General features: G+C 55.2%; 3 non-coding genes and 3 pseudogenes across 3 annotated transcripts; all 6 read right to left on the minus strand.

Moving 5' to 3' along the window:
- Window positions 1–1,159: 1,159 nt before the first annotated feature.
- Window positions 1,160–1,278, minus strand: LOC123633718. Its single transcript, XR_006733733.1, has one exon. It is a non-coding gene; the product is annotated as a 5S ribosomal RNA (ribosomal RNA).
- Window positions 1,279–4,748: 3,470 nt separating this feature from the next.
- Window positions 4,749–4,880, minus strand: LOC123633540 (annotated as a pseudogene).
- A 1,204-nt stretch (window positions 4,881–6,084) lies between these two features.
- Window positions 6,085–6,203, minus strand: LOC123633730. Its single transcript, XR_006733744.1, has one exon. It is a non-coding gene; the product is annotated as a 5S ribosomal RNA (ribosomal RNA).
- Window positions 6,204–9,673: 3,470 nt separating this feature from the next.
- Window positions 9,674–9,805, minus strand: LOC123633541 (annotated as a pseudogene).
- Window positions 9,806–11,000: 1,195 nt separating this feature from the next.
- Window positions 11,001–11,119, minus strand: LOC123633741. Its single transcript, XR_006733750.1, has one exon. It is a non-coding gene; the product is annotated as a 5S ribosomal RNA (ribosomal RNA).
- A 3,470-nt stretch (window positions 11,120–14,589) lies between these two features.
- Window positions 14,590–14,721, minus strand: LOC123633542 (annotated as a pseudogene).
- Between the last annotated feature and the right edge of the window lie 846 nt (window positions 14,722–15,567).

Genomic DNA, 15,567 nt, shown 5'->3' on the forward strand with positions numbered 1-15,567 from the left:
CTACGCGTCCCTCCCTGCCCAGTCGGGTCCCTCCCGCCGCCCTGGCCCTTCGCTAGCCCACCTGCCCCTATGGGGGGGCGGGCGCAGGCGGAGCCTGACGGGTCTCGCGCGCACCCCCCTGCCCCACCCGAACCGCGGACGCACCGCCGTCGCACATCCCAAGGAGCAGACCCACGGGCACGCGCGCAGGGACAGACTTCCACGCGTGGGGGCGGAGGGCCAGAGCCCGAGAGTGCGCGCGAGAGGGCCCTCCGCCGCCTCGCGCCAGGGCACGGCGGGGAGGGGCTTGCGGGCAGGGCCAGGACAAGGAGGCAGGGCCGTGGCTGCCGCTGGTCCTTCACCCGGAGGTCCTGAAGACGTGCAGTGTCCCCCCCACCGCGCCACCCCACCCCCGTCTGGGGAGGACCGTTCTGCCCCGATTCCCGTCAGGGCCTGCGTGTGGCAGCAGGCCCCGCGCGGGGGCGGGGCCGGGGGCGGGGGGCGGGGGGGCCAGAGCCGGCTATCCTGTTGCACCGTGGGGTGGGGTTTGGGGTGGGTTGCCACGGGTCGGGGGGCCGGTGGGTCGTTTGGGTTTGGGTGGGAGTGCTCCGCGTGTGTCCTCTCTGCCCGGGTGGCCGGCGACTTGCCCTGTGCGGTGCGCCGGTGTGTCTCTCGGGAGCCCCGGCGGCGGCGAGGAGCCCGCCCGGCGTGAGGCCCGGGCCCGAGGCCCGGGTGTGCGGCGGAGAGGAAGTCCACGGTGGGCTGGGGGTCCGGGGGCCCAGGGCACGGTTTGCCGCCGTGGGCTGTCCCGCGCCGGGTGCAGGGGATGTCCCGGAGTGCGGGGCGGGGCCGGAGAAGAGACCCAGCGGCACTTAGGGATCCCGCCGCCCGGCCCGGCCCCGTGTGGGGCCCAGGGCTGGGGCTCGGCTGCCGGCCGAACGGAAGGGCTGGGACGCTCTGCTGCTGCCGCTGCCGCCGCCGCCGCCGCCGCCGCCGCCGCCGCCGCCTGGCGGTGCTGCTGCAGCGGGGGAGAGGGGAGGAAGGCCCGGGCGGGGGCAGCGGGCCGCGCCGGGGGGCCGGGGGCCGAGCGCGAAAGGGGGGGCGGGCGCGGAGCGCGGGGGGCCCCCCACCCCCCCCCGACCCCCCACGGGCCGGCGGGCGGGACGAAAGAAGAGGCAAAAGCCTACAGCACCCGGTATTCCCAGGCGGTCTCCCATCCAAGTACTAACCAGGCCCGACCCTGCTTAGCTTCCGAGATCAGACGAGATCGGGCGCGTTCAGGGTGGTATGGCCGTAGACGGCGGCGGCCGGCCCCGGACGCCTCAAGAGGCCGAGCTGCTGCGACGTGGCCCTCCGGGCCCAGCGCCCCGACCCCCACCCCCGACACCCCCGCGCCGTCCTGCAGCCCCGTAGCCTTCAAAGCCTTGCTCGGCAGCTGCTACACAGCACAGAAGCAACACTTTGCCGCAGACACATATACAAATCACAGCAAAAATCAAAGACTCAATAGGACATCTCTTCAAAGCACGGAGGACACAAACGGGAGGACAACGTGTGACTTGTCAGATTCTACAGACGGCAGGAGCCCACATGAAGGCTCAGGGAAATATTCCAAAGGAGTGGGACATGGCTCCGAGCTCCCCGGACATGAGCAGACTGGCTTCGGCTGACAGCAGCTCTTAGATTGTCACAGTGGAGCCAGGAAAGTAGAAAGTTCCTTCCTCGCCTTTCCTGCTTGGCGCAGTAGCAAGTAGTCCACGGTGATACGGTGAATGGATACGATTATTCTGTGGCATCACGCAAAGAGCGAATGCTGTGGGTGTCTTTGAGAACTGGGAATTTGGGTGTGAGAGAAAGAGGTGAAATCGATAAAGTATAGAGTAAAAAGCCTCTAATTTCTCAGTTTCCATTTGGATTCTCAGTGTAAGCTCAATGTATTTTTCTTTAGTTTTTTAATCTAATTCTATTTTATTGTTTAGTTTTTAGTTGTTTCCCATGGAAAGTGCTGAGAAATAGGTGCAAACTCAACAGCAGTGCATTTCACCAGCATCTAGGTCGTGGTCTCCACAAACCATTGTTATTAAACGGTCCTAAGACTTACTGGAGACATAGGCTGACTTCAAGTCTGGGGCGGGAAATGGACGCTTCTTATGCTGGGAAGCGTGGATGCTATGACATCCAACAGGACGAGGGTCACGTCAAAAGACACAGGAACCAGAATGAGTAGACTCCCGTTTGCCAAACACAGGACAGTCTGATCACCAGTAAGTATAATAATTGCAAGATATCGAAACACATTAAATATGCTTAAATCCACGATTACACCCCTCACAGCGGCAAAACTGACTCGGGTCACTGTGGACAGCGGTAGGAAACAAAGGGAAATGGTGACAGCCGGGGCCGCCCCCAACTAGTTGGGATGTGTGGACACTCTTTCAAAAGACATCTCAACCCATCACCATGTATGCACTGTATTTGCACTGGATTCAAAGAAACTGAAGTGAGTGTATGTGTCTCAGGGAAACGCAGACATCGAGTACTTGCTGTTATCTCTAATACGGTTAAATGTTTAGATGGAATAATGTGGCTGTGATTACACTGAAAAAGGAAAGAAAGCCTCCACCTTTGATAGAAACATATTGACCCTTTATCGATGGAGGGATATTACTAAGGGGATCATGAACTTAAGGTAGGAGGGGTATAAAAGAAACAAGATCTGGCTGGCCAAGGGTTGGTGATTTCTTGAGTCAGGGTAGTGAGTATGTATTCTACTATTCTGTCTGTTTTTGTTTCTATTTCAAATTTCCCATAATAAAAAGTGTCAAAAGATACCACGAAGAGGGTAAAAAACAAGCCGCAAACAGGACAAGGCATCTGTAGCGCATATACTTGGCAAGATATTACTATTACAGAATATCTATGTGTAATATGCTTCATACGCATTTGGCACTGTATCCTCACTATTAATCAGGGAAATAGGAAATAAACATTGAAGCAAGGTGTAGTTTCAAACTCACCAGATTGAGGAAACTTAAAAAACCGATCGCTGTGTTGGCTGGGAGGAAAACTCTTACCCACACCCTGCTGATACGGGAGGTGAAGTGATAGAACCATTTGGAAAACAATGTAGCATAAATGGATATGAATCCACACTGGCGTCATTCAGGAGCAAGCGTATTCTCTGAGGAGCACGTACCAGAGAGAAGATAGGGCACGTGTGACCAGGAATCGTCTAGGGTAATACTCACGGGAGCCCTGTGTACACGGACCTAGTCAAAGATCGGATAAAGATATTTCGATTGCTTCGTGCAGTGCCATTCTATAGCAGTGCTGATGAACTGCAGCTTCCTGTGTCAGCAAGGAGTATTCCCCAAACAGAAGGTTTCCCCTGGCACACAAGTTACCCAGAATGCATCCACAATGGTTCCACATGTATTATATAAACTGTGAAAATAACAAACTACCTCAATGAGACAGTCCTATAACAGAGAGCAAAAACTTTAAAAGGAAAAGCAAGCAAAATGCTGACAGTCGAGATGGGATTTGTTGGGGAGAAGTGTTTCTTTGGTTGCATGCCTTCAGGAAAAGATACACAGCGGCTTGCGACCTATGAATAAACTCCCAGTTTTATAAGGTGAGTGGTAGAGTTTTGGTACAGTTAACTCGATTTAATCTAATAATAATAATAATAATAATAATTATTATTATTATTATTCTTCAACATGTCCATTTCCCTAATTAAAAGAAAAGGAGAAAGAAACAGATTGTAAGTTTCTAGTTATAAACCCTGTTTAAATTTGATTATTTATTAATTTGGGGGAAATGATTAGTTTGGGGGCTCTGTGTCCATCTATCGAGGAATACAGTATAGCCTCTCCATCGATTTGGGCCATCATTTATGTTTGTTACTAAGTTTTCCATCTAAGTTGGCACGTTTTTCCCGTAGGTGCTGTGTAGATTCTCTGTGACTTTGACTGTGATCCTTTTTAAAAATTGCATTCATTATTGTGTATTTGCTAGGAAATAAGAAATATCGAAACTATCGATTGAACGTTGATTTCATGTAGAGCTGTCTTGCGGGACTCACCTAGGCTTTCTACAGGTCTCCCATGCCTAGGGGCAAACAGTGTATTTTGAGAACCGTAGGAGGTGAGGACAATGAACGAGGTGATTTTTCCTTTCCCACCTATTATTAGTGTTTTCCCTTGTTTTAGTGTGTATTTTAGAGCGTCTGTTGCAGTATTGACCAGAAGAATCTCATTATCAACACCCTGGTCTTGCTCGTGACTTTCCAAAGAATGTTTTTACTTCTGAATCCTTAAGACTATTTTCTAAGGATTTAGACTTTTGAAAAGAGTTTCCAGATGTCTTCTCTTCTGGATTCTTAAATTATTTTATCGTGAACGAATGGCCAACTGTTCAGATTCTATTCTTCTGCATATATGGATAGGATCAAATTTCTCCTCTCATAGGGTAACGTGGTCGTCTACTTGGACAACCTTAGAATTTGTCCTGAATTCAGAGCCGGTCCGTCAGAAGTTCCGGAGGCCCGGACCTGCGGCAGGTGTCTGAGGGGCGACAGCCTCGGGGACTGAGCCTCCACATGTCAAACCTGACCCTCTCTCCAGGGGCCACGGGACAGGGTCCGGGCCGGCCGGGGGCGGGAGCCGGGGCGGGCGCGGAGGGCGGAGGGGCCCCGGGCCACCCCACCCCACCCCACCCCCGTTTCCAGCCCAGGGGGGTGGGACAGAAAAAGAGGCACAGCAAAAAGCCTAGGGCACCCGGTATTCCCAGGCGGTCTCCCATGCAAGTACTAACCGGGCCCGACCCTGCTTAGCTCCCGAGATCAGAGGGAATCGGGCGGGCGGGCGCGTTGCGTTCGGGGTGGTATGGCCACAGAGGCCGGCGGCCGCCCCCGGACGCCTCAAGAGGCCGAGCTGCTGCTACGCGTCCCTCCCTGCCCAGTCGGGTCCCTCCCGCCGCCCTGGCCCTTCGCTAGCCCACCTGCCCCTATGGGGGGGCGGGCGCAGGCGGAGCCTGACGGGTCTCGCGCGCACCCCCCTGCCCCACCCGAACCGCGGACGCACCGCCGTCGCACATCCCAAGGAGCAGACCCACGGGCACGCGCGCAGGGACAGACTTCCACGCGTGGGGGCGGAGGGCCAGAGCCCGAGAGTGCGCGCGAGAGGGCCCTCCGCCGCCTCGCGCCAGGGCACGGCGGGGAGGGGCTTGCGGGCAGGGCCAGGACAAGGAGGCAGGGCCGTGGCTGCCGCTGGTCCTTCACCCGGAGGTCCTGAAGACGTGCAGTGTCCCCCCCACCGCGCCACCCCACCCCCGTCTGGGGAGGACCGTTCTGCCCCGATTCCCGTCAGGGCCTGCGTGTGGCAGCAGGCCCCGCGCGGGGGCGGGGCCGGGGGCGGGGGGCGGGGGGGCCAGAGCCGGCTATCCTGTTGCACCGTGGGGTGGGGTTTGGGGTGGGTTGCCACGGGTCGGGGGGCCGGTGGGTCGTTTGGGTTTGGGTGGGAGTGCTCCACGTGTGTCCTCTCTGCCCGGGTGGCCGGCGACTTGCCCTGTGCGGTGCGCCGGTGTGTCTCTCGGGAGCCCCGGCGGCGGCGAGGAGCCCGCCCGGCGTGAGGCCCGGGCCCGAGGCCCGGGTGTGCGGCGGAGAGGAAGTCCACGGTGGGCTGGGGGTCCGGGGGCCCAGGGCACGGTTTGCCGCCGTGGGCTGTCCCGCGCCGGGTGCAGGGGATGTCCCGGAGTGCGGGGCGGGGCCGGAGAAGAGACCCAGCGGCACTTAGGGATCCCGCCGCCCGGCCCGGCCCCGTGTGGGGCCCAGGGCTGGGGCTCGGCTGCCGGCCGAACGGAAGGGCTGGGACGCTCTGCTGCTGCCGCTGCCGCCGCCGCCGACGCCGCCGCCGCCGCCGCCGCCTGGCGGTGCTGCTGCAGCGGGGGAGAGGGGAGGAAGGCCCGGGCGGGGGCAGCGGGCCGCGCCGGGGGGCCGGGGGCCGAGCGCGAAAGGGGGGGCGGGCGCGGAGCGCGGGGGGCCCCCCACCCCCCCCCCCCGACCCCCCACGGGCCGGCGGGCGGGACAAAAGAAGAGGCAAAAGCCTACAGCACCCGGTATTCCCAGGCGGTCTCCCATCCAAGTACTAACCAGGCCCGACCCTGCTTAGCTTCCGAGATCAGACGAGATCGGGCGCGTTCAGGGTGGTATGGCCGTAGACGGCGGCGGCCGGCCCCGGACGCCTCAAGAGGCCGAGCTGCTGCGACGTGGCCCTCCGGGCCCAGCGCCCCGACCCCCACCCCCGACACCCCCGCGCCGTCCTGCAGCCCCGTAGCCTTCAAAGCCTTGCTCGGCAGCTGCTACACAGCACAGAAGCAACACTTTGCCGCAGACACATATACAAATCACAGCAAAAATCAAAGACTCAATAGGACATCTCTTCAAAGCACGGAGGACACAAACGGGAGGACAACGTGTGACTTGTCAGATTCTACAGACGGCAGGAGCCCACATGAAGGCTCAGGGAAATATTCCAAAGGAGTGGGACATGGCTCCGAGCTCCCCGGACATGAGCAGACTGGCTTCGGCTGACAGCAGCTCTTAGATTGTCACAGTGGAGCCAGGAAAGTAGAAAGTTCCTTCCTCGCCTTTCCTGCTTGGCGCAGTAGCAAGTAGTCCACGGTGATACGGTGAATGGATACGATTATTCTGTGGCATCACGCAAAGAGCGAATGCTGTGGGTGTCTTTGAGAACTGGGAATTTGGGTGTGAGAGAAAGAGGTGAAATCGATAAAGTATAGAGTAAAAAGCCTCTAATTTCTCAGTTTCCATTTGGATTCTCAGTGTAAGCTCAATGTATTTTTCTTTAGTTTTTTAATCTAATTCTATTTTATTGTTTAGTTTTTAGTTGTTTCCCATGGAAAGTGCTGAGAAATAGGTGCAAACTCAACAGCAGTGCATTTCACCAGCATCTAGGTCGTGGTCTCCACAAACCATTGTTATTAAACGGTCCTAAGACTTACTGGAGACATAGGCTGACTTCAAGTCTGGGGCGGGAAATGGACGCTTCTTATGCTGGGAAGCGTGGATGCTATGACATCCAACAGGACGAGGGTCACGTCAAAAGACACAGGAACCAGAATGAGTAGACTCCCGTTTGCCAAACACAGGACAGTCTGATCACCAGTAAGTATAATAATTGCAAGATATCGAAACACATTAAATATGCTTAAATCCACGATTACACCCCTCACAGCGGCAAAACTGACTCGGGTCACTGTGGACAGCGGTAGGAAACAAAGGGAAATGGTGACAGCCGGGGCCGCCCCCAACTAGTTGGGATGTGTGGACACTCTTTCAAAAGACATCTCAACCCATCACCATGTATGCACTGTATTTGCACTGGATTCAAAGAAACTGAAGTGAGTGTATGTGTCTCAGGGAAACGCAGACATCGAGTACTTGCTGTTATCTCTAATACGGTTAAATGTTTAGATGGAATAATGTGGCTGTGATTACACTGAAAAAGGAAAGAAAGCCTCCACCTTTGATAGAAACATATTGACCCTTTATCGATGGAGGGATATTACTAAGGGGATCATGAACTTAAGGTAGGAGGGGTATAAAAGAAACAAGATCTGGCTGGCCAAGGGTTGGTGATTTCTTGAGTCAGGGTAGTGAGTATGTATTCTACTATTCTGTCTGTTTTTGTTTCTATTTCAAATTTCCCATAATAAAAAGTGTCAAAAGATACCACGAAGAGGGTAAAAAACAAGCCGCAAACAGGACAAGGCATCTGTAGCGCATATACTTGGCAAGATATTACTATTACAGAATATCTATGTGTAATATGCTTCATACGCATTTGGCACTGTATCCTCACTATTAATCAGGGAAATAGGAAATAAACATTGAAGCAAGGTGTAGTTTCAAACTCACCAGATTGAGGAAACTTAAAAAACCGATCGCTGTGTTGGCTGGGAGGAAAACTCTTACCCACACCCTGCTGATACGGGAGGTGAAGTGATAGAACCATTTGGAAAACAATGTAGCATAAATGGATATGAATCCACACTGGCGTCATTCAGGAGCAAGCGTATTCTCTGAGGAGCACGTACCAGAGAGAAGATAGGGCACGTGTGACCAGGAATCGTCTAGGGTAATACTCACGGGAGCCCTGTGTACACGGACCTAGTCAAAGATCGGATAAAGATATTTCGATTGCTTCGTGCAGTGCCATTCTATAGCAGTGCTGATGAACTGCAGCTTCCTGTGTCAGCAAGGAGTATTCCCCAAACAGAAGGTTTCCCCTGGCACACAAGTTACCCAGAATGCATCCACAATGGTTCCACATGTATTATATAAACTGTGAAAATAACAAACTACCTCAATGAGACAGTCCTATAACAGAGAGCAAAAACTTTAAAAGGAAAAGCAAGCAAAATGCTGACAGTCGAGATGGGATTTGTTGGGGAGAAGTGTTTCTTTGGTTGCATGCCTTCAGGAAAAGATACACAGCGGCTTGCGACCTATGAATAAACTCCCAGTTTTATAAGGTGAGTGGTAGAGTTTTGGTACAGTTAACTCGATTTAATCTAATAATAATAATAATAATTATTATTATTATTATTATTATTCTTCAACATGTCCATTTCCCTAATTAAAAGAAAAGGAGAAAGAAACAGATTGTAAGTTTCTAGTTATAAACCCTGTTTAAATTTGATTATTTATTAATTTGGGGGAAATGATTAGTTTGGGGGCTCTGTGTCCATCTATCGAGGAATACAGTATAGCCTCTCCATCGATTTGGGCCATCATTTATGTTTGTTACTAAGTTTTCCATCTAAGTTGGCACGTTTTTCCCGTAGGTGCTGTGTAGATTCTCTGTGACTTTGACTGTGATCCTTTTTAAAAATTGCATTCATTATTGTGTATTTGCTAGGAAATAAGAAATATCGAAACTATCGATTGAACGTTGATTTCATGTAGAGCTGTCTTGCGGGACTCACCTAGGCTTTCTACAGGTCTCCCATGCCTAGGGGCAAACAGTGTATTTTGAGAACCGTAGGAGGTGAGGACAATGAACGAGGTGATTTTTCCTTTCCCACCTATTATTAGTGTTTTCCCTTGTTTTAGTGTGTATTTTAGAGCGTCTGTTGCAGTATTGACCAGAAGAATCTCATTATCAACACCCTGGTCTTGCTCGTGACTTTCCAAAGAATGTTTTTACTTCTGAATCCTTAAGACTATTTTCTAAGGATTTAGACTTTTGAAAAGAGTTTCCAGATGTCTTCTCTTCTGGATTCTTAAATTATTTTATCGTGAACGAATGGCCAACTGTTCAGATTCTATTCTTCTGCATATATGGATAGGATCAAATTTCTCCTCTCATAGGGTAACGTGGTCGTCTACTTGGACAACCTTAGAATTTGTCCTGAATTCAGAGCCGGTCCGTCAGAAGTTCCGGAGGCCCGGACCTGCGGCAGGTGTCTGAGGGGCGACAGCCTCGGGGACTGAGCCTCCACATGTCAAACCTGACCCTCTCTCCAGGGGCCACGGGACAGGGTCCGGGCCGGCCGGGGGCGGGAGCCGGGGCGGGCGCGGAGGGCGGAGGGGCCCCGGGCCACCCCACCCCACCCCACCCCCGTTTCCAGCCCAGGGGGGTGGGACAGAAAAAGAGGCACAGCAAAAAGCCTAGGGCACCCGGTATTCCCAGGCGGTCTCCCATGCAAGTACTAACCGGGCCCGACCCTGCTTAGCTCCCGAGATCAGAGGGAATCGGGCGGGCGGGCGCGTTGCGTTCGGGGTGGTATGGCCACAGAGGCCGGCGGCCGCCCCCGGACGCCTCAAGAGGCCGAGCTGCTGCTACGCGTCCCTCCCTGCCCAGTCGGGTCCCTCCCGCCGCCCTGGCCCTTCGCTAGCCCACCTGCCCCTATGGGGGGGCGGGCGCAGGCGGAGCCTGACGGGTCTCGCGCGCACCCCCCTGCCCCACCCGAACCGCGGACGCACCGCCGTCGCACATCCCAAGGAGCAGACCCACGGGCACGCGCGCAGGGACAGACTTCCACGCGTGGGGGCGGAGGGCCAGAGCCCGAGAGTGCGCGCGAGAGGGCCCTCCGCCGCCTCGCGCCAGGGCACGGCGGGGAGGGGCTTGCGGGCAGGGCCAGGACAAGGAGGCAGGGCCGTGGCTGCCGCTGGTCCTTCACCCGGAGGTCCTGAAGACGTGCAGTGTCCCCCCCACCGCGCCACCCCACCCCCGTCTGGGGAGGACCGTTCTGCCCCGATTCCCGTCAGGGCCTGCGTGTGGCAGCAGGCCCCGCGCGGGGGCGGGGCCGGGGGCGGGGGGCGGGGGGGCCAGAGCCGGCTATCCTGTTGCACCGTGGGGTGGGGTTTGGGGTGGGTTGCCACGGGTCGGGGGGCCGGTGGGTCGTTTGGGTTTGGGTGGGAGTGCTCCGCGTGTGTCCTCTCTGCCCGGGTGGCCGGCGACTTGCCCTGTGCGGTGCGCCGGTGTGTCTCTCGGGAGCCCCGGCGGCGGCGAGGAGCCCGCCCGGCGTGAGGCCCGGGCCCGAGGCCCGGGTGTGCGGCGGAGAGGAAGTCCACGGTGGGCTGGGGGTCCGGGGGCCCAGGGCACGGTTTGCCGCCGTGGGCTGTCCCGCGCCGGGTGCAGGGGATGTCCCGGAGTGCGGGGCGGGGCCGGAGAAGAGACCCAGCGGCACTTAGGGATCCCGCCGCCCGGCCCGGCCCCGTGTGGGGCCCAGGGCTGGGGCTCGGCTGCCGGCCGAACGGAAGGGCTGGGACGCTCTGCTGCTGCCGCTGCCGCCGCCGCCGCCGCCGCCGCCGCCGCCTGGCGGTGCTGCTGCAGCGGGGGAGAGGGGAGGAAGGCCCGGGCGGGGGCAGCGGGCCGCGCCGGGGGGCCGGGGGCCGAGCGCGAAAGGGGGGGCGGGCGCGGAGCGCGGGGGGCCCCCCCACCCCCCCCGACCCCCCACGGGCCGGCGGGCGGGACAAAAGAAGAGGCAAAAGCCTACAGCACCCGGTATTCCCAGGCGGTCTCCCATCCAAGTACTAACCAGGCCCGACCCTGCTTAGCTTCCGAGATCAGACGAGATCGGGCGCGTTCAGGGTGGTATGGCCGTAGACGGCGGCGGCCGGCCCCGGACGCCTCAAGAGGCCGAGCTGCTGCGACGTGGCCCTCCGGGCCCAGCGCCCCGACCCCCACCCCCGACACCCCCGCGCCGTCCTGCAGCCCCGTAGCCTTCAAAGCCTTGCTCGGCAGCTGCTACACAGCACAGAAGCAACACTTTGCCGCAGACACATATACAAATCACAGCAAAAATCAAAGACTCAATAGGACATCTCTTCAAAGCACGGAGGACACAAACGGGAGGACAACGTGTGACTTGTCAGATTCTACAGACGGCAGGAGCCCACATGAAGGCTCAGGGAAATATTCCAAAGGAGTGGGACATGGCTCCGAGCTCCCCGGACATGAGCAGACTGGCTTCGGCTGACAGCAGCTCTTAGATTGTCACAGTGGAGCCAGGAAAGTAGAAAGTTCCTTCCTCGCCTTTCCTGCTTGGCGCAGTAGCAAGTAGTCCACGGTGATACGGTGAATGGATACGATTATTCTGTGGCATCACGCAAAGAGCGAATGCTGTGGGTGTCTTTGAGAACTGGGAATTTGGGTGTGAGAGAAAGAGGTGAAATCGATAAAGTATAGAGTAAAAAGCCTCTAATTTCTCAGTTTCCATTTGGATACTCAGTGTAAGCTCAATGTATTTTTCTTTAGTTTTTTAATCTAATTCTATTTTATTGTTTAGTTTTTAGTTGTTTCCCATGGAAAGTGCTGAGAAATAGGTGCAAACTCAACAGCAGTGCATTTCACCAGCATCTAGGTCGTGGTCTCCACAAACCATTGTTATTAAACGGTCCTAAGACTTACTGGAGACATAGGCTGACTTCAAGTCTGGGGCGGGAAATGGACGCTTCTTATGCTGGGAAGCGTGGATGCTATGACATCCAACAGGACGAGGGTCACGTCAAAAGACACAGGAACCAGAATGAGTAGACTCCCGTTTGCCAAACACAGGACAGTCTGATCACCAGTAAGTATAATAATTGCAAGATATCGAAACACATTAAATATGCTTAAATCCACGATTACACCCCTCACAGCGGCAAAACTGACTCGGGTCACTGTGGACAGCGGTAGGAAACAAAGGGAAATGGTGACAGCCGGGGCCGCCCCCAACTAGTTGGGATGTGTGGACACTCTTTCAAAAGACATCTCAACCCATCACCATGTATGCACTGTATTTGCACTGGATTCAAAGAAACTGAAGTGAGTGTATGTGTCTCAGGGAAACGCAGACATCGAGTACTTGCTGTTATCTCTAATACGGTTAAATGTTTAGATGGAATAATGTGGCTGTGATTACACTGAAAAAGGAAAGAAAGCCTCCACCTTTGATAGAAACATATTGACCCTTTATCGATGGAGGGATATTACTAAGGGGATCATGAACTTAAGGTAGGAGGGGTATAAAAGAAACAAGATCTGGCTGGCCAAGGGTTGGTGATTTCTTGAGTCAGGGTAGTGAGTATGTATTCTACTATTCTGTCTGTTTTTGTTTCTATTTCAAATTTCCCATAATAAAAAGTGTCAAAAGATACCACGAAGAGGGTAAAAAACAAGCCGCAAACAGGACAAGGCATCTGTAGCGCATATACTTGGCAAGATATTACTATTACAGAATATCTATGTGTAATATGCTTCATACGCATTTGGCACTGTATCCTCACTATTAATCAGGGAAATAGGAAATAAACATTGAAGCAAGGTGTAGTTTCAAACTCACCAGATTGAGGAAACTTAAAAAACCGATCGCTGTGTTGGCTGGGAGGAAAACTCTTACCCACACCCTGCTGATACGGGAGGTGAAGTGATAGAACCATTTGGAAAACAATGTAGCATAAATGGATATGAATCCACACTGGCGTCATTCAGGAGCAAGCGTATTCTCTGAGGAGCACGTACCAGAGAGAAGATAGGGCACGTGTGACCAGGAATCGTCTAGGGTAATACTCACGGGAGCCCTGTGTACACGGACCTAGTCAAAGATCGGATAAAGATATTTCGATTGCTTCGTGCAGTGCCATTCTATAGCAGTGCTGATGAACTGCAGCTTCCTGTGTCAGCAAGGAGTATTCCCCAAACAGAAGGTTTCCCCTGGCACACAAGTTACCCAGAATGCATCCACAATGGTTCCACATGTATTATATAAACTGTGAAAATAACAAACTACCTCAATGAGACAGTCCTATAACAGAGAGCAAAAACTTTAAAAGGAAAAGCAAGCAAAATGCTGACAGTCGAGATGGGATTTGTTGGGGAGAAGTGTTTCTTTGGTTGCATGCCTTCAGGAAAAGATACACAGCGGCTTGCGACCTATGAATAAACTCCCAGTTTTATAAGGTGAGTGGTAGAGTTTTGGTACAGTTAACTCGATTTAATCTAATAATAATAATAATAATAATAATTATTATTATTATTATTCTTCAACATGTCCATTTCCCTAATTAAAAGAAAAGGAGAAAGAAACAGATTGTAAGTTTCTAGTTATAAACCCTGTTTAAATTTGATTATTTATTAATTTGGGGGAAATGATTAGTTTGGGGGCTCTGTGTCCATCTATCGAGGAATACAGTATAGCCTCTCCATCGATTTGGGCCATCATTTATGTTTGTTACTAAGTTTTCCATCTAAGTTGGCACGTTTTTCCCGTAGGTGCTGTGTAGATTCTCTGTGACTTTGACTGTGATCCTTTTTAAAAATTGCATTCATTATTGTGTATTTGCTAGGAAATAAGAAATATCGAAACTATCGATTGAACGTTGATTTCATGTAGAGCTGTCTTGCGGGACTCACCTAGGCTTTCTACAGGTCTCCCATGCCTAGGGGCAAACAGTGTATTTTGAGAACCGTAGGAGGTGAGGACAATGAACGAGGTGATTTTTCCTTTCCCACCTATTATTAGTGTTTTCCCTTGTTTTAGTGTGTATTTTAGAGCGTCTGTTGCAGTATTGACCAGAAGAATCTCATTATCAACACCCTGGTCTTGCTCGTGACTTTCCAAAGAATGTTTTTACTTCTGAATCCTTAAGACTATTTTCTAAGGATTTAGACTTTTGAAAAGAGTTTCCAGATGTCTTCTCTTCTGGATTCTTAAATTATTTTATCGTGAACGAATGGCCAACTGTTCAGATTCTATTCTTCTGCATATATGGATAGGATCAAATTTCTCCTCTCATAGGGTAACGTGGTCGTCTACTTGGACAACCTTAGAATTTGTCCTGAATTCAGAGCCGGTCCGTCAGAAGTTCCGGAGGCCCGGACCTGCGGCAGGTGTCTGAGGGGCGACAGCCTCGGGGACTGAGCCTCCACATGTCAAACCTGACCCTCTCTCCAGGGGCCACGGGACAGGGTCCGGGCCGGCCGGGGGCGGGAGCCGGGGCGGGCGCGGAGGGCGGAGGGGCCCCGGGCCACCCCACCCCACCCCACCCCCGTTTCCAGCCCAGGGGGGTGGGACAGAAAAAGAGGCACAGCAAAAAGCCTAGGGCACCCGGTATTCCCAGGCGGTCTCCCATGCAAGTACTAACCGGGCCCGACCCTGCTTAGCTCCCGAGATCAGAGGGAATCGGGCGGGCGGGCGCGTTGCGTTCGGGGTGGTATGGCCACAGAGGCCGGCGGCCGCCCCCGGACGCCTCAAGAGGCCGAGCTGCTGCTACGCGTCCCTCCCTGCCCAGTCGGGTCCCTCCCGCCGCCCTGGCCCTTCGCTAGCCCACCTGCCCCTATGGGGGGGCGGGCGCAGGCGGAGCCTGACGGGTCTCGCGCGCACCCCCCTGCCCCACCCGAACCGCGGACGCACCGCCGTCGCACATCCCAAGGAGCAGACCCACGGGCACGCGCGCAGGGACAGACTTCCACGCGTGGGGGCGGAGGGCCAGAGCCCGAGAGTGCGCGCGAGAGGGCCCTCCGCCGCCTCGCGCCAGGGCACGGCGGGGAGGGGCTTGCGGGCAGGGCCAGGACAAGGAGGCAGGGCCGTGGCTGCCGCTGGTCCTTCACCCGGAGGTCCTGAAGACGTGCAGTGTCCCCCCCACCGCGCCACCCCACCCCCGTCTGGGGAGGACCGTTCTGCCCCGATTCCCGTCAGGGCCTGCGTGTGGCAGCAGGCCCCGCGCGGGGGCGGGGCCGGGGGCGGGGGGCGGGGGGGCCAGAGCCGGCTATCCTGTTGCACCGTGGGGTGGGGTTTGGGGTGGGTTGCCACGGGTCGGGGGGCCGGTGGGTCGTTTGGGTTTGGGTGGGAGTGCTCCGCGTGTGTCCTCTCTGCCCGGGTGGCCGGCGACTTGCCCTGTGCGGTGCGCCGGTGTGTCTCTCGGGAGCCCCGGCGGCGGCGAGGAGCCCGCCCGGCGTGAGGCCCGGGCCCGAGGCCCGGGTGTGCGGCGGAGAGGAAGTCCACGGTGGGCTGGGGGTCCGGGGGCCCAGGGCACGGTTTGCCGCCGTGGGCTGTCCCGCGCCGGGTGCAGGG

Source organism: Lemur catta, chromosome 2 (assembly GCF_020740605.2).
Source record: "Lemur catta isolate mLemCat1 chromosome 2, mLemCat1.pri, whole genome shotgun sequence".
In the NCBI taxonomy this organism is placed as follows: Eukaryota; Metazoa; Chordata; class Mammalia; order Primates; family Lemuridae; genus Lemur; species Lemur catta.